Below are 25367 nucleotides of genomic sequence, written 5' to 3'. Positions count from 1 at the left end.
CGCAACGTCGACATAGGTGCGTTCATTGAAGTGCGAGAACCCTATGGGACATAGCGCAGACTCTACCGCGCCAATGCTTCATGCCATATGCTAGGCGGAATGGCCTCTCTCCGTGGGCGTCCGCATCGTAGTTCGGTATGCCCACGACGCTTGGTAGTTCTTCTACCCACTTGCCTTTGGCTCCTTCTAGCCTTTTCTTGACTCCTTCCGCAGCGTTCTGTTGGTGACCTCCACTCGACCATTGGCTCGTGGGTATGCTACCGACACAGCCGATAGTCGATGTTGTAGCGGTGATGTAATGCTTGGAATTTAGGGTTGTTGAATTATTTTCCATTGTCTCGAGACGAGGATCCGTGGTACCCAACTCTAGATGACGCGTCGCGACGAACTTCTCCATCTCTGTCTGTCATATCTTGGCCAAGGGTTTAGCTTCAACCCACTTGGTGAAGTAGTCGATCGCGACGACCATGTACTTTCTGTTTCTGGTGCTGCGGTGAAGTTGCCTAAGATGTCTAGTCCCCACATGGCAAAAGGTATGGGGTTGAGGATTGATGTCAGCTTGGTGGCGGTAGATGGGTAATCGGGGCGAACAACCCACATTGCTCGCACTTCTTGGCATATTGGATGGCCTCCTCTTGCATTCGTGGCCGATAGTCCCTCGCGGAGGATTTTGTAGGCTAGGGCTCGTCCCCATGTGGCTTCCACATATCCCCTCATGGACTTCGGCTAGGGCGTACTCGCCCCTTGGGTCCTAGGCACCGGAGTAGTGGTGCTCGTTGCCCCGGCGCTTGTACAGTCCCGTCTGGACGGTACTTTTGCAGCTCTCATCCCCGATCTTCCTTGCTTTCACCTTGTCTTCTGGTAAGACATCGCTTCGAGGTAGTTGAGTAGAGGGTCCATCCAGCCAGGTCCCTCCGTGATCTCGTTAACTCGTTTCCTTATACGTTGGCTCATGCAGATCTCAACATAGATCGCGCTAGCCAAATTTCGGAGTTCCTCATTGGCTAGCCCGATAGGGCATCGCGGCGCGTTCTCCTCCCTCGGGAACTCGAACCATCTCAAACTTCTCGAAACCCTCGATCAATGCTTGAGCGCGTGCTAGGTATGATGCCATCCTCTCATCTTTTGCCTCATACTCCCCATTCACTCGATTCACCACGAGTCAGGAGTCGCTCCGGGTGGATAGGTGTGTGACTGGATGGTTTGGCCACCCGAGTCCAAATAGTAATGCCTCGTACTCGCTTCATTATTGGATGCTTGGAAGGTGAACCGGAGAGCATATTGGATACGAAATCCCTCGGGGCTGGTTAATATGAGCCCAGTAGGCCGCTTCTGCCGCATTGCTTGACCCGGCCCACGAACATGTCCCACGATCCGTGATCCTTCTCTTCGGGCTCCCTGTTTGTGACTCGATCTCGGTCGGGTACACTCGCAATGAAATCTGCAAGAGCCTGGCCTTTGATGGCTGTCCTTGGTTGGAACCTGATGTCATGCTCACTTAACTCCACCGCCCATGCTATCAATCGTCCGGAGACGTCCGGCTTGTGCAATATCTTCTTCAAGGGTAGGTCTGTGAGAATTTGTGATGGTATGGGCTTGGAAGTATGGTCGTAGCTTCCTGGCTGCCATTACCAATGCATAGGCTACCTTCTCGATCCTAGTGTACCTGGTCTGCATCGATCGGGACATGGCCGACGTAGTAGATCGGCCTCTGGACTTTGTCTTCTTCCTTTAGCGATGCTTGCCTGACCGGCGGCAGGTGGCGGCCGAGCTGTAGAGCTGCGACTCTTCGTTAGGTTCCGGTCGCCCAGCTAGGTGGGCTCTCTAGGTACTCCTTCAATTCTCCGAACGCCTTTTGGCACTCTTAGTCCATGTGAAGTCCTTAGGGCTTGAGAGGTTCTTCATGTTTTGAAGAATGGTAAGCACTTATCACCTCGATCGTGACACGAACCTGGAAAGGGCGGCAACCCTTCCATTCAACCTCGACTTCCCACTGACCGTTCGAGGAGGTGCCATCTCTTGGATGGCCTTGATCTTGATGGGTTGGCTTCATTCCACGGATCGAGACCATGAACCCCAGGAATTTTCCTGGCGTTACACCGGGCGCACTTTGCGGGGTTTAGAGCTTCATCTGGTTCCTCCTCGCATCGTTGTGAATGCTTCCTCTAGGTCGGTCGTGTTGGTTGGTGTGGACGCTTTTCACGAGCATGTCATCCACATATACTTCCATGTTGCGCCCGATCGCTCCTCGAACATCTTGTTGACCATTCTCTCGATAGGTGGCCCCTGCATTCTTTAACCGAATGGCATGACGTTGTAGCGTAGTTCTCTTTGTCCGTCCGGAATGCGTGTAAGACTCATCATCCTCATACATGAGGATCTGGTTGTATCCGGAGTAGGCGTCCATGAAACTCGCATCTCATGGGGCCGGGCGGTGGCGTCGATCGAGGGTCGATCCGGGCGGTGGGTATTCATCTTTTGGGCATGCCTTGTTTAGGTCGGTGTAGTCGACACACATCCTCCACTTCCACTTGGCTTTGGTACCATGACCCGTTGGCGAGCCGGAGTTGGGAACTTCTCCTTTCGATGAACCCACGATCGGTTTGAACTTCTCGACCTCCTCCTTGATTGCGCTTGTCGGTCGAGGGCGAGATTATGCCGTCTGTGAACGGGCTTCTGGTTGGGTCGACATGTAGTCGGTGTTCCGCTATGGAACATGGTATTCTGGCATGTCGGAGGTCGACTCATGCGAACACATCTATGTTCGCTGAGGAGGTGTCCAAGCTCTTCTTTCTGTTCCTTGCTTAGCAACAGCCGGCCCGAACGACCTTGAGGGGTCATCCTGGCTAAGTGGCCATGGGATGAGGTCTTCCTTGGCCTTCCCCTTCTCTGTCCTGGTTCATCTCTCTGAGTCACTGATCATGCTCTCTAGGCGAGTGCCATTCCACGGGTGTTGCCATTATTCTTTTTCATGAAGGTGGCGTAGCACTCCTTGCTTTCTTCCGATCTCCTCGAGACTTCGCCTACCCGTTCTGGGGGAACTTCATCTTCGGGTGAAGTGGTGATATGACTCCTCTAAGGGCTGTTAGTGATGGTCGCCCTAAGAGGCCGTTGAAGGACACCACAGACTTGACTACCATGAAATTTACCATGATGGTTACTTGTTGAGGGTGTACCTAGAAGGTGACGGCAGCCTATGGTACTTCATGGAGGTGGTGGCACCCGAGAATCCATGGAGATAAGTGGGCTCGGTTTGAGCCGATCGTCCCGAACCTCTGAATTGTCGATAGGCGCCAAGGAGAGTACGCTGCACGGACGCCTGTGAAACATCGACTCGTGTACGTGTCGATTGGGTACCTCCACTGTGCTTTCCGAGGCATCTTCATGCGGAAGTTTAGTCCTTCCGGGTCTTCATCCGAGAAGAGATCACGCCTCGGGGCCTTGGCTATCTTCTTTGGGCTTCTCCGCCACTCCCACGAACCTGGCATGAGCTTTAGCTTTTCGGTGGACTCTTGCCCTGGTCCTCCAAGTATGGTGAGGATAGGAGGTCCCTTGGTGCCACTAGGTTCTCGTGGCATCTCTCCGCTCTTCTGGCGGTCTCTCTCGATACGTTCTTCTTTCTTCTCGTCTCGGCCCACTCTGTCTCCGTCGCGACCTCTATCTCCTTGGCCTCGAGCGGTTGTCACGCTCCCCTTCACATACTTGTTCAAGCTTCCTGCTTTTACCAGGTTGTTCTATCTCTCTCTTTCAATTGATAGCACTCCTCCGTGTCGTGCCCATTCTCTTTGTGGAAGAGACAATATTTGTTAGGGTTTCGCTTCTCTGGCGCTCGCTAGCATGGGTCGTGGCCAATGGAGTAGGTCACGGTCCTGGATCTGCATGAGTATCTGGGACCTGGTGGTGTTCGATGGTGTGAACTCGGGGGTGCTTGCCCTCTCGCTTCTCTCTGGGCGGCGGTCTGTCCTTCTAGATGGGCGGTCGCTCTTCTCTTATCGGCGCTCGTCCTCGACCTCTTACCCTCGTTGCGGTCATCGGTGCTTGACCTCTTGTTGTCCTGTGGCTTGGCCTCGATTATTTTGTTCTAGCTTGTAGTACCTCGGCCATATTTGCAAACTCGTTGCACCGCTCCAGGAGCTCTTTCATAGTCCTGGTCTCATGACGTGCGGTCCTTGATCAAGTCCAGGTCCCTAATACCTCCCGCTAGGGCTGCATGCGTGTCTGGTCATCCAAGTCTCGAACCTCCAGGGACTCCTTGGTGAACTGTAACGTATTCCCCGAGAGATTCCCCAGGGTTCCGTACCACGTTTAGTAGATTGACGGTGGTCTTCTTACCGCTTGACGCTGCTTTGGAAGCGGGTAATGACGCTCGCGTATAGCTCGCGAACGAGCCTATAGATCTCGGTCGTAGCTCCTGGAGAACCATGATGTGGCTGCTCCTCGAGGGGCGGGGAATGCCCGACAGGATACCACGTCCGACCCCCATCAGCATCATCATGCCATTAAAGTAGTTGATGTGGTCATTAGGGTCCGGTGGTACCACTGTGTAGAGTTCAAAGGTGGGTAGTCGAACACGGAAGGTAGTGTGGTCGACATGATCTCTGCCGAGAAGGGTGTTGTCCGAGGTATGGAATGTGTCTCGCCTTTGGTGCGCTTCTTCAACCCTTCCACTTCTCATCCGAGGTCGCGGAGTCTTTGATCGAGCTCCTCGTCCGTGTACGCCCCCACGCCTGCCGGACATTCTTGCGACCCGGTCACGCTCTCTGGATGTCCCCTCCCGCTTTGGAGTGTTGGCGGGATGGTGAATGGTCATGCCGTGATGAACCTGTCGTGAAGGTGAGGGGCTTTCTTCTCTGTAGGTCCGGCCGTCGTGGTATGTGACTTTCTTCCGTCGTCCATCGAACACGGACCTCGGACCGATCTCTGCGGCTAAACACCCTCGCCTTAGGTGTTGGCGTCCTCCCACGTTCGACCGTAGCGAGAGGTCTCTTGTTCTCCTGGGATGCTTTGGGAAGGCTCCCCCGCTGCGGAGTGGGGTTGCACTGTCGCAAGTCTCTCTCGATCTCGCGCCCGGGAGATGATCTCCTAGGGTTTGGCTCTTGGAGGTATGGACTCCACCCTTTCTTGTGGTGAAGTCCTCCGACGGTGAGATGTCGACGCTGCGTCGGGTATTCTCGAAAGAGTCGTTGTTCATTGAGGATCTGCGTTGCGGTCGTTGATCGACCTACGCTGGCCGGAGCATTGGGGTCGGTGTGTCACCTCCACCACCACATCGTTGGCCTCGTCATTGTTGGGCTCGGCGATCACGAATCGGTCATTAAGGGGGATCTCCTTCTCCGGAGGGACATGGTCCTGGTCGTTGGCTCTGCGGCGAGAGCACTGGGGGGGTGGTGATCCATTCCTTGCTCCGTTGTTGTTGGTGGTAGTCTTCCTTCGTGCCATTGAATGAGTATGGAAGCAGCTAGTAGTCAGTAATGGCTAGCGTCGTTCCTACAGACGGCGCGCCAATCTGCTTAATCCAAGAAATCGCCGAGCGGTCCCGCTGAGTGCCGTCACTGCAGAAGTGGACCAAAGGGGTCAATCGAGAGAACCGGTGTGGTCCCGGCCTAGGCTCTCCGATGCCAAAGTTAGATCTCCCGGCGCAAATAGATGAATAGTGATTATTCAAGATGAGTTTTGATGTCCCCTATGGGGTTGTGTACCTTTGCCTTTTATAGTAGCATATGGCGGTGTGGAGAGTCCCCGTTGATTGACGATTGTGCCGTTGAGTGGATAGAGGCCCTGGGTAACGGGGCTCTATCCGATTAACCATCTCCCGCGGAGGGAGTGTCCCTGGTGGCATCGGATCCTTGGTGGATAGATATCCGCGTGTGGTGATAACGCCCTTGGTGCTTGAATCCGTCCTGGATGACGTGACCTCTAAGGGTCTAGAGTCCCGGTAGTGACATGAGTCTTAGCGATACGATCGGGTCGTAGATGGGTGGCCCCCACCTCGGTGCCCATGATCTACTGGTGAGGCCGCGCCGGTGAGGCGTGAGGAGGCCGCGCCCGGTGAGGAGGCCGCGCCTAGGTGAGGCCGTGAGGAGGCCGCGCTAGGTGAGGCCACGCCTGGGTGAGGCTGTGAGGAGGCCGCGCCCGGTGAGGAGGCCGCGCTGGGTGAGGCGGCGCCTAGGTGAGGCCGTGAGGAGGCCGCGCTGGGTGAGGCCGCGGGTGGGCCGAGCCTGGGTGAGGCCGTGAGGAGGCCGCGCCTGGTGAGGAGGCCGCGTGGGTGAGGTCGCGCCTAGGTGAGGCCGTGAGGAGGCCGCGCTGGGTGAGGCTGTGAGGAGGCCGCGCCCGGTGAGGAGGCCACGCTGGGTGAGGCCGCGCCCGGATGTGTGGCAGCGCCCGAGTAGTGGCCGCCCGAATGGTGCTTGGGACTCCGGTTCGTTCCCGGCTATGGGGCGGGTCGTCTATGACACGTGGCGGTTGTTGATTGGCCCTGTGAATATTGGATGTATCAGGTCTTCATGATAAAGACCAAACACAACTGAATCAAACCACAAAGTTTACTTAGATAACAAATTGTCAGGGTCAGGCGCTCCCTTGACAATTCCGACGGATAAAACTCATGGTCTTTGGGCTGGTTGGTTGAGGGCAGCCTCCCAAACTCTTTGAGAGTTAGACAACGTGATGCTAGACACATTGGAGTTGGCAAGTGTTACTAATTGGTTCTTGCAAGCTTGGGATGTCTTCTGCTTCTTTAGCGGATACCATTGAAGCAGTCATGGTGTTTCGTATAGGAGCTTGTCATTAGGATGTATATATGTGTAGTTGCTTGAACTTACCATAATAAAGGTAATGGAACTTCAACGACCGTCTACTTAGAGCTTACAACGACCGACCTACAATTATTCTTATAAAAACATTTGTTATATTTTTTTATGTTATTTGTACCCATAACTGGTTTATGGATGAGTACTATTGGAGTAGTCGTTCTAGCTCTGAACCTACATGCCTATGACTTTGTTTCCCAAGAAATCCGTGCAACGGAATATCCTAAATTTAAGACTTTCTACACAAAAAATATTCTCTTAAATGAAGATATTGGAACCCCAAAATGGGCTATGGGCTTGATATAACCAACCGATGTTTGCCATTTTGGCCAGGGCCGAGGTTTAGTGGTTTGTAAGGTTATTGGCTTCCTCCTAAGTTAATTTTTGGTTTAACAGAGTATGGTCCAATTTTTTCCATTTTGAACGTTCATTTGATTGTCTTAATGGGCTTCCATTGACCTAATGAGAGTGTAGATGACAAAATAAAAATCGATGCCATAAAAAATTCTATCACCTCCCTAATATTTATATGGTCAGGATCAGATCAGTATCGATGGAGGGCATACCGATTTCGAGGCAGCCCTGTGTAAAACCAGAAAACACATGAACTACACGAGGTACAACACCCACCATGATACTTGCATGTTACGTGCATAAAAAATTGTATAGATGTATGACACGTCATTGTTTGTTGAATGTAATTTCTGAGTAGTTATTAATGTGGTAGAGACGGTATACTAAGTAGTTCTATCTACATGGGAAGTAAGGGGAGAAATTGGAGTTATGAGAGAGGTAGGAATAAGTGGTTTTGATAACTAATCTTTGTATAGTAAAATTTATAGGATTTCATCAAATTGAAGATCAGCCTTCACAGGTAATTTTACTGAGCCTTCTTTCATCCATCCTTCCCATTGTATCTCTATCTTCACTGATGCAAGATTATCAAGTAATCCAAAAGCAATGGGAATAGGGTGCATTGCTGTCAATGAAGCTAAAAAAATCTGTTGGGTAGCTTCAAATCATTTGGCCCTAGCTCCTGCTTTGGTGGGTGAGGCCCTTGCCTTGAGACTTGGTCTTGAATTGACTAAGTCAAAGGGCTGTCACAAGGTCGCATTGTTCTCAAACTGCTAGGTATTAATTGAGGATATTATTCATTCTGATTGAGTGCCAAACTTGTTGATCTCGTCTGTTGTCCAAGATATCAGGCATCTTCAACAAGGCTTCCATAGTTGTAAGTTTTTCTTTATTCCAAGAAAGTGTAATTTTTGTGCCCATAATATTGCTAAATGGGTTGTTTGTTTTCCTGAGTTTGGTTGGCGGGAGAACTCATATCCTGAGTCTCTCGTGTCTATTGTAACCAAATTTTCCCCCTTTAAGGAAGAATAAACCATCTCCCCCTCCGCGGGGTTTCTGTTTCAAAAAAAAAAAAAAAAAGAAGATAAGACTTTTAAATTCCTAAAATATCTCCAAAAAGATGAGGTAGGCTTCCTCACCCAAGCCAAGACGTCTTGGCTTCGTTTGTAAAGCCAAACACCTATCCTATTTTCTCTCTCTCTCTCTCTCTCTCTCTCTCTTATATCTCTCATTTTTCTTATTTTATTTTTAGATTATCCATGCACATATCAAGTGGTATCACAACCAACAAATTACCCCTATGGGTCAAAATTTCAACAAGATTCGTGATATTTAAATGAAAATTTTGGCATTGCTTGATGAAATCATGAAAAAAATGTTGACCAATAAGCCAAAAGCTCCAGAGTTTATGGAACGCATCTAGTCAAGCCCTTTAACCTATCTCATACTAGGCTGGTCTAATCTACAGCCCATACACTAGATTGAACCCCGTGACTGTGGCTCTTATGCAGCTTACATTATGGCGGTAGGTAACCCTTTCCAAGTAGCTCCACTCTACCCCAAGGTTTCTGCCTAGCAGCAAATAACCATTTCTTGATAGCTTTCACTCACTCCAAGTAGCCCTCTCATAGGTAGCCCTTTCTGTGAATTGAACCCACAATGTTATGCCCGGTTCTAATACCAAATGTTAGGTACTTGACCAATACGCCAAAAGCTTCAAAACTGATGGAGCGCGTTAAATCAAGCCCTTTAACCTATCAAATACTAGGTTGACCCAGTCTAGTACCCATACACTAGATCGAACCCCATTAGGCACATAACATTGCATGATTCACATACAAGAACTTTCAGGCACAGAAAACTCAACATTCTGCATTTGTTTTTGACAGCATACTGAACAACAACCTTATTACATAACCCATCATCTAGACAAGGTAGTCTCAGGACACATGATGCTCTCTTTGCTATATCATATCGCATAGATGAGAGAATTAACATGCTCTCTCTATCTCTCTATTCAATACACCCCTGAAACCCTTACATGACGTATACCCTTTCTCTGCACCTCTTAAGACCTCTAATCTCTACACTACAATCCTTCACATGGTTAGCTTCAAGTTGAGGCAAGATGCAAGCTTCTGACTCAGATACTAGTCAACCTGTGGCCGTAACACAACAGAAAAGAGAGGAGGATTTCTCAATACATCATTTATTGATCTTGTCATGTACCAGCTAACTACTTTTCACAAAGTTATAAGCGAAAATTAAAAGATTTTCTCCGAGAACAGACTCGCCCCCATTTGGTTGAGTGTAAAATCCGTGAAGTAAATTCTTTAAAGAAGATAAAACAAATAGCACAACAGAATTCGATAGCAATTGAAAAAAGTTCAAAAACATTTCTTATGGCTTTCACTTCTGTAAAGAAAATCTGAGAAATCTAGTTAAAATTTTTGGTCTCCAAAAAACATTTTCTTACTTCACAACATTTTATATCCAACCAGACAAAAGCCTACAATAATAATGAAGGAAAACAAAAAGACCAACCGGGGCAAAAAGAAATTTAGAATAGGAAAAAGACAGAATCCGAAGAGTAAATGGAAAACAATAATCTGTAAGAGAATAATTAGGAAAGTGATGCAGATAGGCTTATTTCCACTGAAATTAGCCCATTTTCTCTGATTTATCTGGCATCATCAGGACATAGGGGAAAGTGATGCAGATAGGCTTATTTCTGACCTTTTTTGGACTCTCTTGCTGGAATATCAGCAAACTTATACAACTGAGAAAGGTCAAAAACCTAGTTTGAAATCAACATCCATAAAACATGCCAAACGTCCTCCAATGAGTGGTAAAGGTCTAGCTCAGTGAACATCATATAATCATGATTCGATGTGAGAAGAGTGTTACAAATTTAACATCAGGTCTCCATACAGATTGTATATATAAACCAACTGTGTGTTGAGAAAATCTGCTCTTGTATCAAAAGTCTAAGAGCAGATTTTCTCAACACACAGTTACCATGAAACCATTACAAGTATTCATGTCAATGACGGGCATCCTTAGAAGTTAGAACCAATGAAAAGCGGATTTTCCTACGCATTTTCATCATTTTTTTTTAAAACTAGTTAACCAACAAGTGAAAAAAGCTGTGTTCTTCTAAACTAGTTTTTTTTAATATTTTGGTATCCTTTTCTTCTTTTTTTGATGAAAGCGTAATCACACAAACCACACACCAATCCCAAAAGGTTAACCGACTTTTAGGACCATGGAATAGCGGATATACACAACACACCACACACACACCCGATGTGGGACTAAACCCACACACCTTTTCTTTTTTTGATGAAAATGTAATCACACAAACCACACACCAATCTCAAAAGGTTAACCGTGGAATGACGGATATAAACAACACACACCACACTCACAAACCCAATGTGGGACTAAACACACACACCTTTTCTTTTTTTGATGAAAGTGTAATCACACAAACCACCCACCAATCCCAAAAGGTTAACCGACTTTTAGGACCGTGGAATGGCGGATATACACAACACACACCACACTCACACACCTGATGTGGGACTAAACCCACACACCTTTTCCTTTTTTGATGAAAGTGTCCTTTTCTTCTTATATTATTCCATAAAATAAAAAGTCATTCTAAAAGTACTAGAAAAAGTGAAAATAAATGTAGTGAGTCCCACCTGGAACCAGTATGAGATCCAGATGTTGCGGATCTCATGTGTGACTCTTGGGTCCGTTAATAAATCCACCCATCGACAAACGAAACGCTCTTGTCTGTTGACAGATAAGACAGAAAGATAAACCAAGTTACTATTTTGACAGTTCATACATCTTTATTACTTTATAAAGGAGTTGTGCAAGCACAGGACCTGGCTGGATCAAAGGATCGGTTCTCTCTCTCCAGGCTGCTTGAAGTTGTTCTCCTTCTCTATGACGGCCTGTTCTCAGCATATAGGAGTAATTAAGACAACTACAAGACATTTTTCTTTCAATGCCAGAGGTGAGTATGAAAGCAATGTATTATATTAAGAAACCAAAGGTTGCTACCCAAAAAGACGAGCTGATCCATCTTCATCATTCATCATCATCATATTGCATACACAAATGCATAACCGCACACACATACACTGTTACACACACACACCCACACCCACACAAAAGGGAACCAGTCCTAATGGAATAGACTTAATAAAATATGCTACTCCAAAACTGGTTCATCATCATCATTAGGCAAAAGAAAACAAAGGAATTGGTTCCTGAGAAAAGGGAAATTTATTTCAATGAGGCTAATGATAGAAATCAACCTTATTGCGCCTCCCAGTGCAAATAGCTGGCGGGATGGGAAACCTCTCAGCATGGCGAACAGGATCATACCTTGAAGGGAAGTAATTGATCTGGAAATCACTTATCATAAAAAAACATGACAGAGACACAAAATTAACCAGAAATGATCATAGAATCTCACGCCATTCATTTGTCAACACCCTCAGGGCACATCATTTGATGTACAAGTTATAAAACTGCCCAGGATGCATTAACATGGCTTCAGAATAACTAGCAGATTCCTTTTGAAACGAACAACAGAATCAACAAAGTGTACCTCCTCATCCCTGTGCATAAAATTCATGGAACCGTCATGGTGATTGTTATGGTGCGCACACTTGGGAGCATTTGCTGGTAGCATCAGATAGTTCGGTCCAAGGCGGTGCCTCTGCGTATCTGCATAGGAGAAGATACGTGTCTGGAGCAACTTATCATCTGAATAATATATACCAGGGACCAAAATAGCAGGGCAAAATGCCAGCTGCTCATTCTCCTCAAAGAAGTTATCAATGTTCTTGTTCAAGACCAAGCGACCCACTGGTTGCAGGGGCAGGATGTCCTCTGGCCAGGTCTTCGTCACATCAAGTGGGTCGAAATCAAACTTATCCTCATGCTCTGGATCTATTGTCTGGATGTATAGCTTCCACTCAGGATAGTTACCAGTCTGGATTGAATCATAGAGATCCTTGGTGGCATGACTGTGATTAGTTCCTCCAACCGTTACGACCTCATCATCCAATAAACACTTGACCCCACAAGTGGGTTTCCAGTGGAATTTCACATAATGCGATTTCCCAGCCTTGTCAATGAGAGTGTAAGTGTTGACACCAGAACCTTTCATATGTCTGTAATCCTGTGGAATACCAAGATCATCAAAGAGGAAGCTAAGCATGTGCAAGCTTTCCGGGTGGTGAGAGAAGAAGTCAAGGATCCTCCAGTTCTCCTGGATGTGAGACTTGGGGTTGGGTTTGAGGGAATGGATCATGTCAGGGAACTTTATCCCATCACGCACAAAGAACACTGGGAAATTGTTTCCGACTGGATCAAAATTACCCTGCGTTTCACAATAAAACGGCACAAAGGGATCAAAAAAATATGAGTGCTGGCCATTAAAAAGCATCAATTAGTTAGATATTCACATACCAATGTAATCCATCCATTATAAAACTAGTTTAAAAGACAATATTTCATTTTTCCCACTAGTAAAGAAACATTGTGATTAATTTAGACGGCAACTTGGATGACTTCCTTGATAAAAATGTTCCCTTTGGGTAGGAGAATGATCTAAACAAGGAACAAATATATATAAATCTAGAAAGAAACCAGAAACTCAAGCCAGTTAGTATGTTAACAAACATAGTAGTTAAAGTTTGATGTCAAATTTAGCCTCATAATTTTTGTCTAATGTCTAATAATTATAATTTAAAACTAATTCTTACATCCAAATTGTCATCAAATGCAACACAATATATGGAAAATAGTGGCAAATCCACTCTGAAAGAATCCTTAAGGTATTCTAGTGAAGAGCACAATAGTTCAGAGAAAGGTTCCTATATAAGCAGTCTCGGTATTTTTGGAGAACAGCAGACATGAAGCAAGTAATTTGGCTGTGAGATCTAAAGAATAATGACTGTATAAATTGAAAAATCGAAGAAGGGGACATTAGAGAGGAATCCATCTTTTCAAATAAGATTTTTGGAGCAAAAGCTTAACAGGTATTCTTCAGTGCCTAAAGAAGGACTTGCACCTGAAGTGGTGCACTCCCGTCTGGGTTTCCAAGCATTTAGACTGGATTACGACAAGGGGTTGACTCATTGATCTGGGTCACCTCATCCAGTGTTGCATCTGACCTTTGATTCTATAGCTTCATCAACACCATCAGCATTGACTATTTCAAAGCCAGCAGCATTACTTTATGGTTCTTGAAACCAAACAGGTTCGAAAGAAAATATATGTATTCGAGATTAAAAGCATTCAATTATAAAGGGAAAAAAAAAGGAGCAATCCTATCATACAAAACTACTGAGAATAAAAGGAAATCAATAAAGAAAAACATGACTGTGGACTCGGTACACTAATAAGAATGCAACTAATGTTCGATTTTGGATGATTAGATAAAGTACAGAGATCAATCAGTAAATTGATGGAGCTAAAGCAACAAGAGCTACATGTGAAGCAGGAGAAAGAGCAATGCATGAAGCTTTTAAATAGAGTTAACTAAGGCCACCATCAACTACAGCCTACAATTCCTGACTTGTTCAATGCTCAAGCTAACATGCTTAAGTTACAAAGAAAAGGATAACTGTTAGCTAGTTCCAAGAAAGCTTCCAACAAGTCTTGTGTATACATAAAAAGTTATTAGCATACACACCCTTATTGAGAAGAAAAGGCTGTCATAAAACTAATTACCTCTCTGGTGTAAAACTTAACAGCAAACCCTCGAGGGTCCCTCAGGGTCTCAGGGCTGCCACGTTCATGGATAACAGTAGAGAATCGAACAATCACTGGGGTCTGGACTCCAGGTGCACGAAGGAAATCAGCACACGTTAGATGAGAAATATCATGTGTGACCTCAAAAAAGCCCTTGGCACTAGCTCCCCTAGCATGAACAACACGTTCTGGGATACGTTCCCTATCAAAATTTGCAAGTTTTTCCACCAAATGATAGTCCTCAAGAAGAATTGGACCTGCCAGAGAAAAGTTGGAATTAAATATCTGATCATAAAAATTTAAATCTTGATTAATACTCAAAGTACTGCCATCTCCATATAGATTTATTGTTTTCTTTTATCTCACCAATGACAACAGCCTTATGCATGTCCACTATAAGAGTCAAAATCATTTTCCAAGCAAACATCAATATTACTCAGAATTTAGGCATATTAAATCCAAGTTTCTGCTTATCAAGCTTTGGAGAAATCTTTGATGAGAAGAGTACAGCCGTACAGATTATCTCCCAGCATTATCTTCCATCATTACTATCTATGAAATCAAAATGTTCACAGGAACAAGAAACAGAGACAGGGAATGGATAACCCATCTCAAAAATGAACCCAAACAGAGAGGGAGGAAAACAAAGTCACTTCAGTAAACAAGATCATAACCTGTGCCACAAATGCAGACAAGAATTTGTCCACATAGGCCAGAAGAAATTATTTTCTATACTTCACATGGCAGGGCAAAATATAGGTACACATCGCCTCCAGAAATGCAACAAACACATCTTAGATATGTATATACCAGTGAAACTTTCTACAGGGAACTAAAAGTTTAGTATGCATTAAAAGCACCAACAATATAAAAAACCAAAGTATGACAAATTCTTAAGTCTCTTAATATTCGATCATTTCTCATTTCACTTCAAAACTGATTTGTCAACATAACTATGTCATTCGTGTATTGCTGAAAATTTTTGTACGTGCTAGAGATTTCATTGAATGTGATTAAATACTGAGAAGCAACGTTTAAAGTATTGGTATCGGGTATCATATCAGAAGGATGATTTTAACCGACATCGTATTGTATCAGAGAGACGCAAAATATGCTAAAGAAACGAACAAAAATGCTCAAGAAATGTATGAAAACGCTTAGGATATATGCAAAATATAGTTTTGAAGTATAAAACACTATAGCTATCCCAAAAAAAAAAAAAAGTAATATATAAAATATATCATGTATAAAAAGGAAAACAAAGTACGACAAGACAAATGCATTCAATTGATTATATAAAGGATGAAGTTTCTTACATGTACTAATACCAAATTTTTTTTAGGTCAATCGATACCATATAGTATCATTACCGTAAAGATATGATACAAATCGGTTAGTATCGGCAGAAGGATACTTAAAACCTTGCTGAGAAGTGACATAGCATCAGAAAGGGTCAGGGAGTTGGCATTTGCTGTCAAAAAACATTACCAGCATCCAGTTTTATACTCGAGAAAAAAGATTTCTGGTATCGCTATCAATGTCCTTAACCCCATTCGCATTTACAAAAGTGTAGCCAATTATCAATATCCTGTGATACAAAGGACATCTATTGTCTTATATAAACAACAAACAAAACAATCCATCAATCTAAACTAATACCTCTAGTTCCAACAGTCAGTGATGAGTTATTGTTCCACACAGGGGCACCGGAATTTGTTGTCCAGAAAGGGGAATTGAACGCACTTGAAGGGCGATTCTGCAGTATTGTCAATAAAACTACATAAACACAAAGGGTAAAATATTATATGAGAAGAACACTACCCGGTCGCATGGTCCCTGCACCAGGGCGACCAGGCAGGTTCTTTTTCCCATTATTATAAAACAAAAAAATGAACCTAACATAACGTACCACAAAGAGCAGAAGATAATGAAAGAAAGCAACATTTCCAAAGGAAAAAAGATCTAAAATGAGAAAGCAATCATATAACTACAGAAGAAAAGAAAGACTAAACATGAATCAATTGCTCAAAAAACAGAATCCAAGATTGAAACTTGAAGTAGTTAGAAGATAAATCAAAAGAAAACTCATCGAAGAAATGCGACAAATGATAGAATAAAAAGATATATGATGAATCGCAATACTGGAAATGGAAAACGTGAAAAGCTGAGACGAAGCTAATACTCGAGCAAGCGAATTCAACTAACAAACCTTGGAAAACAATGGAGAGGTCTTATAAACAGAATAAGCGTATAGAAACTATCCAATTCGGAATGGAAACCACATAATTCGATTAAAAATGCATCAGAATAGAAGCTAAAAACTAAACACGTAATGTTTCAAACGTCCAAGAAGCAAAATATGAAGATTATGAAACGAGGAAAAGCAAGGAAAAATCGTAACTTGATTGGAGAAACCTAGGTACCTTGTAAGGATCCATGGCGAGAGAGACAGGGAGAACTATTCTCTCTACTCTTCCACTCTTCAGACAAGAACTGAAACTCCGAAAGAACGAACAGAATTTGGTTTATAAATACATAGGTGGACGGTGGAACTGCTCCCTGTCTCCCACTCTAAAATTTAAAATTCTCTACTTGGTCGTGTTTCCTAAGCCGTCTCTCACAAGACACAGTAAGATGACGCATTTACCCCTGAGTAACTACTCAAGACATGGATATATCAAAAGATGGAGAAGGTCAGGCATTCCCGGTTCCTTATCTTGTTTTCGTGTTTTTCGAAAACGCCCATGAAATCATGCAGAAGATGACGTGGACTACGTATGGGACGACACGTAGAGAAAATACCTGGAAACGTGTGCTGTCTCATGCTCAGGTAACGGTGACTCGTTTGGACTTTTATGAGGGTAATCTGCTATGTGAACGGTGCCGTTGGTTGTGAAGATCAGGATTCAGGGAAGGGCTGTGCTGATCCATCCGTCAGGCCTTCACGCTTCTTTATGAGTGCAATAACCCATAACTGCCATAAGGGAGAATATAGTAATAAATTTGGGTAATTAATGTAAAATGACTCAAGCAGTAGTTTCTAAGAATATGGAATGTTTTGAATATACATATTATTTGGGTTATTAATGTAAAATGACTCAAGCAGTAGTTTCTATTTTCTAAGAATATGGAATGTTTTGAATATACATATTTTTGTGGCCCTCCACTGGTGTAGGGGCCACACAGCCTAGACTAACCATGTAAGGTATTTGTGGTCTAAATATTTAACTCCACCCCATGCGAAGGGTCAATGGTAAGGGTTCCATCTAAGTCTGTAGCTAAGACATCCTTTGAGTTGTGGAAAGGGCGCAAGCCCAGCATTCAACACCTTAGGGTATGGGGTTGCATAACACATGTGTGAAAACAACAGACAGACAAGTTGGAATCCAAGACTTGGATGTGCTTTTTCTTAGGCTATCCTAAAGGCACGATAGGTTACTACTTCTATGAACCGGTTGACCAAGAGGTCATTGTAAGAAAACACGTAACATTTATGGAGGAAGAAATGTTGACCAAGAGATCTGAACCTATAATCATTAAGGAGTTATTAGACAACTCAGAAACTTCACTTCCAGAAGTGAGACCAATTGACATACCCACTGAAAATCAAATACCTCCAGAGCCTCGACGCGTTGGGAGGACTATTAGACCACTCACCAGGTTTATTTTTCTCACCGAAGAAGAGCAAACAGTGGAAGAGTTCCACATGATATCAGTTGAATCGGATGATGATCCGATGACATATTCTGAGACTCTTAAAGATGTTGATGCCACTAGGTGGCTGGAGGCAATGCGCTCTGAAATCGATTCGATGCATTCCAACAAGGTCTGGATTCTGGTCGATCCACCACTTGGTGTTAAGCCGATTGAATGTAAATGGATCTTCAAGAGGAAGAAGGGCACAGATGGAAAGGTCAAAAGATTCAAAGCGAAACTAGTGGCAAAGGGCTATACCCAGAAAGAGGGTATAGACTATGAGGAAACTTTTTCACCAGTAGCGATGATGAAGTCCATCAGGATTTTATTGGCAATCGCCGCATACTTTGATTATGAGATCTGACAATTGGATGTGCAAACTGCATTTCTGAATGGATTTCTTCAAGAAGAAATTTACATGCAACAGCCAGATGGGTTCTCTTCCTTTGAGGAAGAAAGAAAGGGATGCAACTTGCAAAAGTCCATCTATGGACTGAAGCAGGTTTCCAGAAGCTGGAACATTAGGTTTGATCAATCAATCAAATCTTTTGGTTTTGATCAAAACATGGATGAACCATGCGTTTACAAGAAGATCAGTGGGAGAGCAGTATGTTTTCTTGTTTTATACGTAAATGACATATTGCTGATGGGTAACGATGTAGGGTTTTTTTCATCGGTGAAACAGTGGTTGTCCACAACTTTCACGATGAAAGACCTTGGTGAAGCTAGCTATATCCTTAATTGGGATCAAACTCGTAAGAGATCGCCAGAAAAGGATGCTAGGCTTGTCACAGGCTACCTATATAGACAAAGTCCTAGCCAGATTTAGCATGGAGAACTCCAAAAGGGGAAATGTCCCTTTCTGATATGGAGTCAGTCTTTTCAGATCTCAATGTCCTCAGTCTTAGACGGACATTGAAGAGATGAAGAGGATTCTCTATGCCTCTGCAATAGGGAGTCTTATGATATATTGTGTACGAGGCCGGACATTTGCTATGCAGTAGGTATTGTAAGTCGTTACCAGTCTAACCCTGGATGAGAGCATTAGAGTGTTGTCAAGAATATCCTCAAGTACCTAAGAAGGACTAAGTACTATTTCTTGGTTTTTGAATCTGATCAATTGTCAATACTGGGTTACACAGACTCAGATTTCCAAACTGACAAGGATGACAGAAAATCCACATCTGGGATGGTGAATCTAATGGGTGGATGTGTCATTGTGTGGTGGAATGTAAAATAGAAATCTACAACCGATTCCACTACAGAAGCAGAATACCTTGTAGTTTGCGATGCAACAAAGAAGATGTTTGACTGAGAAAATTCCTATCAGATTTGGAGGTTGTCCCTAACGTTGTCAAGGGCCCCATTCCCCTGTTATGTGACAACAAAGGGGCCATTACATAAGCTAAGGAGCCTAGGGCTCATCAGAGGAACAAGCACGTGCAGCGGAAGTATCACCTAATCAGAGAGATTATCCAATAGGGTGATGTGAATGTCTCCAAAGTGGACACAACTGAAAATATGTCAGATGCCATGACAAAGGGTTTGTTTCCTAGAGTGTTTGAAAAACACATGGAGGGCATGGGTTTAAAATGTATGAGAAATTGGCTTTGATGTACAAGTGGGAGATTGTTGAATTTATGTGTCCATCAAACCCGGTTCAGTCCGGTTCAATCCAGTTTTACTTTGTATTGAATCTTTATACATTTTGGTTTAATATTATCACATGCGATATAAATTTTTTGAGCATTATGTGTCCTTAAGTATTACTTAAAATGGTAGTCACAACTAAGGTTTGGGTTGGGCACCCTTATCATATGGTCGTCGCATTGGGTATACCTAAACATGTGATGTCAGGGTATGAATGCGAGTACTCACATGTTCGATGTGTATATTGGTGAAGAATCTACTTTGTCAATTCTCTCATGTATTACTGCTAGATGTAGGAAGGGATGGACATGAGTCACCAAGACCCTGTACCTGAGGGGACCCTGTCACTGCAAAGTGTGACCGCATACTTTGGTTCATCAATGATTGAGACTCAAGTGAGTCAAAGCCGGTGTTCTGGGAATGCATGAACACTTTGTGAGTAAAGGAGTTACTCAACATGATCACCACTGCTCGATTGGGGAACACCAAGATTGAGATTGTCTGTGAATGATCGGATCGAAATCTGAATCCAGTGCTGTTTTGGAAATGATTTTTGCAAAACCTATTTTACATAAAATAATAGATTATATATAGTTATTTGATTAAAATGTTTTGTCGAGTTTTACGGGACCCGATCAGATACACAGACACTCTTGTATGGATATGTACTATGGAATGGGGTTTGGCAGTACTAGTGTACATGCCCTAGATTCCATAATGATAGTATTGATTAATGAGGGGTTGTACATGATAATTTATTATCATGTAGGGAGTTATTTGGAATTTACTAAAATAATTGGTTATTTATTTAATTAATGGATATGGTACTAATTATAATTATCCATAAATTAAAATAATTAATTAATTATATCATTCCCTATTAGATTTTGTTTCTTTACCAATTAGAAGCACTTTGAGTTTAAACAGAAAAGCTAATAAGGAGAGAGAGTGTCAGACTCTCACTGGGATTGATCCAAGTAGGGTTTTAGAAACCCTATTATATATTCACACCAAGGGGAGGGGGCAGCCACAAGTTTTTTGGCAGCCTTGGACGAATTTGGCTACCTTCCCCCCCTGAATTTGGTTCTCCCCCTCTCTCTCTTGTGATCTCTTCTTTCTCCTTCTTGCACTCTATTGTTTGGGAGTTTGAGTTTTGGAAACCCAGATCTATACTTGAAGAACTGAAGAGGATCTAGGATTGACTTGAAGAACCTTGGCTGCACCATTGGAGGTTCAGATCTGTTTACTTAGAGTGCTCTTTGGAGGAAGAACCACTATCTATTGGAGGAGCAACACTTAAGGCTCATCAGGTTAGCAAATCTATGTTAATTCCTATTGTTTTAATTTTTTGATTATTCATGGGATGTGAAAGTAACTCGAATCGATTGTTTTCCATTGCGCATTCAGGTGTGGGATGGATTCCTCTTTCCATGGGATGGAATAGAGATGTGTTTTCACTATGACATGGATCCCATTAATTTTATGGGACGTCAAAGAGATGGACTGGGCATTGGTTTGTCATACGAAACCCTAATAGGGTTCCAGTAGGGCACCATGGGCGACTATGAAAAACCCTAAAAATTAAAAATAGGGTGCTCAAGCCAGTTTGGGGTACCCTAGGGCAACCCTAGGGTTCCTTAGGGACAACCTTGGAGATCCCAAGAGTTGGGAACTCGAAAATATTATTTATTAGTTTCCCAAGGTGAACCACCATGATCCCATGGACCGTAGCATCACCTACAGTCTGTATGTCTTTGGGATTCTTAATCCTATACAAAGACCAACTAGGTTGTTCCATACAAAGACAGGTGTCCTTGTTTGCTACAATGAGGGAAGAATAGTATGATCTCATTAGGTATCTTGCCTTATCCAAATATCTTATAATATTCTTTAATCTAATTAATCATTATTATAATGATCTAAGAAATAAGTTAATACAATTAAATCCCTAAAGTAGTAGATATTCACAAGTTAATCCAATTAATTATATATTAATCCGATCCCTTCATTAAACAATATCACTTAATGGATTATAGGGCATGTAATTATATTATTGTCAAACGATCCAGTCCATCGAACATGTTAGTACATAGAGTTAATGATTGGATTTTTCAAAAATTTTTAATAAAATAATATTCATTTTCAAAACAATTTGTAAACTTTTTACAAAATTATTATCGGATCTTGATTTTTGCCTAATCATACACATACATTCTCTCTTTTTGATATTCCCTATAGGCTAGTGGATTCCATGTTGAGTGACGCTCTTGTTTACTATCAAACATCATACATCCAGTGCACCTATATATAGTAAGGGAGACATCAACCATTGGTGTGCTAAAATCCATGACGTGTAAACACAACTAAAATGACCTCTCAGGTCAAGAGACCAATTGAAATTTACTAATGAAAATCTTTTCTTCATCAATGGACAATGACACATGCAAGACTCTTTCGTGATCCTATACTATGCGCACAAGGTACATGCACTCACACTTGTGTCTTGGAATCACCATTCCGAAAAACGCATACTGTGATGACCATATGAACAAGATGTACAACCCTATCCTAGTCGAGTATGATTTTAAGTGAAAATCTAAGGACAACCATATCCCGTTAATTATCACGCATAATAAATAAATGGGAGAAAGAACACTGCCAGGCTGCGCAGACTATGCTAGCGCCTCCTTGTGTCTATCTTTCCCCTCCCTCCTATGAAATGACATATATGCCTCCTATTGTGGGAGGAAAAAGATAGACATAGGGAAGCACTAGCATATGCTACGTAGCCGAACATAAAACTCAATCCCTAAATAAATTTAACGAGAGAGGGTTCTCTGCCTAACAATGTGGCCCTACGCCAACACAAAGGCCAATCACAGGGCACGGGGAGCTCAACAAGGGCGTGTTTTTCTTTTTCGCATTCACGAGGGGTGGGGTGGTCATTTTGCTTCTTTTTGTGTTTGGGCACAGGCACCACGCTATCAAGTAGGGTTATTTTTCCTATACATATTAAATAAAAATTCAGGTTAATTTGATGGACACATTTTCAACACAAAGAATAGGTTGATGTGAACAAAAGGTGATTAGTTGTAGAAAGTATTGGTACAGTTAAACTATTGTATGGAGAAAGTGTTGGCTGTTTCTATTGGTGAAATTTGAGGTCTATTATTACCAAGACCTAAGATACAATCCCACCTTCAACTAGTGCAAAGCATCTCTTTTGACCCTCACCTTCCCTCTCTATTGTATTTTTCTTTTTTGACACTCTCTCTTGTACCTTGAGGTTCAGTAAATAGAAAAAATTGAATAAAAAATAAATATTTGACAATAAGTGATATACCAAGAATAATTCAATCTATGGATGACTGACACGTTACAAGGATAAAAGGATAAAGCAAGTCATGATATTTATAGTCCTTCTCCTAAAGCTTACAGGCTACCTTCTCATCATTATAGGACTATCATCCTAAGTGGCACAAACCTACATCTGTAGAATAAAGCATAGATGGGACCTGCGTACTCACACCATTCATGTCCCAAACATGTCCTGTCTAATTGAAGTCGGGGCCGAATTATGAGACTCGATGTGATGGTGTAAGATGCAGGTCTACCCCTGGACGGTCCTGCACCCACCGAAAGTCTCGGGCACCTGACTGACAAGCCTAACCTAGAAATTAATGCAAACATCCCCATTGTTGGGTCTGCCTATACATTTAATGTTGATTTGATGGGCCACCCTTGTCTACGTCAGAACACTCAAGCATCTCCACCACCATGTCAAACCAGATCTTTTCTCCAATCTCTCTATAAATACAGAACAAGGATTTTAGGTAAGAGGGTCGACTCAACCTGATTCAATTCCATCTTGAAGTCTCTCACTCTCACATATTCTATGTGTCTCACACTTGACTGGTTGCTCTAAGAACTGATTTTAGCATCGGAGGATCCCCCAAGAGTCTTCTTCGGCCCCCTCTTGAGCCTTTCTTGGTGTGTACAATTCTATTCCTCAAATGGCCAAGATCCTCTTGCAGTTTTCACCCGCATCAAGGAGCATCAAGGAAATGGAGAAAGGAAAAAAAATCTTTTCAATCTCAAAAAATTATTATGGAGTGGGGTAGAAGCACCAAAGTGTAGATGTCCTAGAAATATTTTAATGTGTATTTATGAGTGTTGGAAAGATGAGGCGTAGGTATATTAGCACTTTTTCATTTAAAACAAAAACAAAAGGCAATACATCTTGAAAGATATTTTAATTACCTTGCTTATTAATTGATTAATTAGTACATGAGCCATCCATTTTTAATGGCATTCATGGGATCAATTGTAATAAAATGGAAGTGACATATCCCTAGGGACCATGTATTTTTATTTTAGTGAATTAGGGACCATGCATTTAAGTTTCGTACATAGGTACGTCTTGTCTTGTTCTCACATGGAAATTCAATTGGTATCAAAACTTTATTAACATATTATCCACATCAGCCTCTGGTCATGGGGCAAAGTTTTGAACGATGTCTATATTGCAATGTGTAGAAATAAACTTAGAGATAGGTCGAAAAAACTAAAATAATTTTCAAAAAAATTGAAACATAAAAAAAATATATTAATGTATAAAATTAGAGAAGGAATTTTGTTGCTAGGCTTTGTGGCCCCTGTGCCAATGCGGGGGCCAATGGAGTGTACACACGAGCATCCCAGGGGAGAGGTTGAGTGGTCATTTCATTGTTTGATGTCAAAATACATAGAGGGCACTATTGGGCATCGTTCTTTTTCCTATAAAACTAATATATGGGTGGTCATTTAGTCAAGACGAAGATAATAATTGACGCATTAGCAAGCTAGATAATAATCTATCTGTCAAATAATCAAGTAGTCAACTCTCAAAAAGTCTGGAATCTCTACCCACATGGGGTGCCACCTCACATGGATCTCACTGTTCATGGGTTGTGGGACCCACGTCTGGCACATGAGATCCACGTCCCATGGAAGGTGAGATCCATGTAGAGAATTGATCCTTACTATCAAATCAACACCATCCTAGAGAAACTCATTGTTTTAGATAGAAGACATGCATAGAGACTGTGCAGAGCCTTTTTTTTTTTTGGCGTTTGGGGAAGAAATTGCAAGATCTCCTTATTTATGAAGTACACCTGAATGGGAATAGAAATTATATGGCAAATTGGATGGGCTCCAAATTTTTTGTGGCTGCTAGGGCTCAAGATTTGTTGGTTCATTTATCAAATTTCATCCCTAATGGAGTAGTAGGGTAGCAAAATGAGAAAACTTAGACCTTTGAAATATTGTTGAGACAAATAGAGATCGTTGAAAATATAATGAAATAGAGATCACTTTTAATGTGACACTATTAAGTAGACCACACAAGGTCTTTCTAGGTCTGCAACATTTCCCTGCCCGCTCCATTTCCCTAAGTTCCTCTAATAGAGGGGGTGGACCCCACCCGGACAGTGTGGTCGGGCAGAGGTAGGGTGGTCATTTCCTCCCCCTATTTGAGAAACTTGGGGAAATGGAGCTGCCCGGGAAATGGGGCCGATAATGATCCGCAATAGTGGGGCGCACCCCTCCCGCCTATGAGAGGGACTTGGGGAACTGGAGCGGGCAGGAAATGGAGCAGATAATTTTCCCTTGAAGCACCAAATTGTAAGATAAGGTAAAGTAAGGTCATTCTTAACTGAGATTGGACAAATGAATGAGTGAGATTTGGGGACCCAGGGGCAATCTGTACATATTACTCTCTGTTTTTACAGGCAGAGATGCAGACCCTTGAGTGGTTAAAACCCCAAGCCAGAGTCAGAGGATTTCTAATCAGCAAGTCTTAAGTTTATGTATTTACTGATATGTATGCTTGGTTTAATCCTTTTATCACTCTTGTTTCTCCAACTCAAAAGGTCTCCATCAAGTAATGGATAGGGACCTCAACATGATCAGATCTACCTGACAGAGACATTCATATAGATTTCAAGGTTCCCAAAACACAGTGAGCACTAGGAGATTAAAATCTACAACTACATATCAACTTTTACCCAAGTGAAGAAATCAAACAATAAATTATCATGT

The 25367-nt window shown here is 42.8% G+C and overlaps 1 pseudogene; it reads right to left on the bottom strand.

Moving 5' to 3' along the window:
- Nucleotides 1–9226: 9226 nt before the first annotated feature.
- Nucleotides 9227–16435, bottom strand: LOC122661067 (annotated as a pseudogene).
- Between the last annotated feature and the right edge of the window lie 8932 nt (nucleotides 16436–25367).

This window comes from Telopea speciosissima, chromosome 5 (assembly GCF_018873765.1).
Source record: "Telopea speciosissima isolate NSW1024214 ecotype Mountain lineage chromosome 5, Tspe_v1, whole genome shotgun sequence".
NCBI classification, from domain to species: Eukaryota; Viridiplantae; Streptophyta; class Magnoliopsida; order Proteales; family Proteaceae; genus Telopea; species Telopea speciosissima.
Note: the sequence above shows the minus strand (reverse complement) of the source record. Positions and strands in the feature narration are given on the sequence as shown.